Genomic DNA, 1,456 nt, shown 5'->3' on the forward strand with positions numbered 1-1,456 from the left:
GGTATGTTAATGTTATTATTACAAGATGCAAGCCACGATGTTTATAGGCAACACCCTTTAATCTGTTAATTGTCTTTTTTGGTAAAACAACATCCTGTTGATTTCTCCAAATCATAGATCAGGTATTTGTCAAGATATCAGTAATAACTGCTGCCAGACTAATTACAGACATTCATTTCCTGGCATCTAATTTTTAAAGTTTAGGAGACTAAAGTACTTTCAAGCAACTATTATAGAAGTTCAATGTTAAAAAAATCCTTTAGGGTCATCTAGAATGAATTAGTTTTTGGTGTCCTTAGCAAGTGGTCATCTTGATTATTCTCTATTCCTTCTAGCAATGGAGAATTATCTCCCCATCCCGTTTTAGAATATAAATAGAATCATACAATCTGTGCTCCATTTGTGTGGCATTTTTCTTTTGGTATGATGTCTGTGACATTCATTCATGTTGTTGTGGTTGTCAGTAATTTATTTGTTTATATTACCAAGTAGTGTTCCATTGTCTAAACAATATGCCACAGTTGTATTTATCCATTTTCTTGCTAGATTTTTCTGTTGTTATTAGTTTTGGCTGTTTGTTTCTCCAAGTGTCTTTGTTGACATATATTCCTTTCTTTTAAATAAATACCTGGCAGTAAAATTGCTGGAACTAAAGGCAAAAATTTGTTTAATTTTATAAGAAACTATCAAACAACATTTACACTTGATCTTAGCCAAAAGGCCGAGAAGCGATATCAAACAACATTTAAAACTGATTGTACAGTTTTACCTACCTATCAGCAGTTTCTTTACCTCCATAGTAATACTTTTTATGGTCAGTCTTATAAAGTTTAACCATTGTAAGTGTATGTACAGTTGTGATTTTAATTTGCATTTTCTACAATGACATACCTTGTCATGTGTATCTTGGTCATTTGTATATCTTCCTTTGTGAAGTGTTTATTCTAATCTTTTGTCTATATGGTAAATGTGGATTATCTTTTAATTACTGAGGTGTTGCATGATATTCTTTGTGTTTTCTAGATACAAACACTTTGAAAGAGATTTGTTTTTGTGACTATTTTCTACTGGCTTATGATTGTTTATTCATTTTGTTGATAAAATCTAGTTTATGAATGTCTTTATTTTTTATGGTTGTTCCTAAGACTTTTTTTTTTAACACTTAGGTAACAAAGATATATGCCTAGGCTCTTTTAAAAGCTTAGTAATTTTAATATTCATTTAAATGTATGATCCTTTTCAAAATAATTTTTTGTATGGTGTGAGGTTGGAATCAAAGCTCATTTTTTTTCTCCACGTGGATATAAAATTCAAGCATCATTCATTAAAAAGACATGTCTTTCCCCTATTGGATTGCTTTGATACCTTTGTTGAAAATCAATTATCTTTATAAAATTGCGCCTACTTTTGGGATATTCTGTTCCATCAAGCTATTTGTACTCATTATACTAACATA

General features: G+C 30.2%; 1 pseudogene; it reads right to left on the reverse strand.

Annotated features, from left to right (window-relative positions):
• Positions 1 to 635: 635 nt before the first annotated feature.
• Positions 636 to 733, reverse strand: LOC119230261 (U2 spliceosomal RNA; annotated as a pseudogene).
• Between the last annotated feature and the right edge of the window lie 723 nt (positions 734 to 1,456).

The sequence above is a fragment of the Talpa occidentalis genome, unplaced genomic scaffold (assembly GCF_014898055.3).
Source record: "Talpa occidentalis isolate TD23 unplaced genomic scaffold, MPIMG_talOcc4v2.1 talOcc4.6, whole genome shotgun sequence".
Classification (NCBI taxonomy): Eukaryota; Metazoa; Chordata; class Mammalia; order Eulipotyphla; family Talpidae; genus Talpa; species Talpa occidentalis.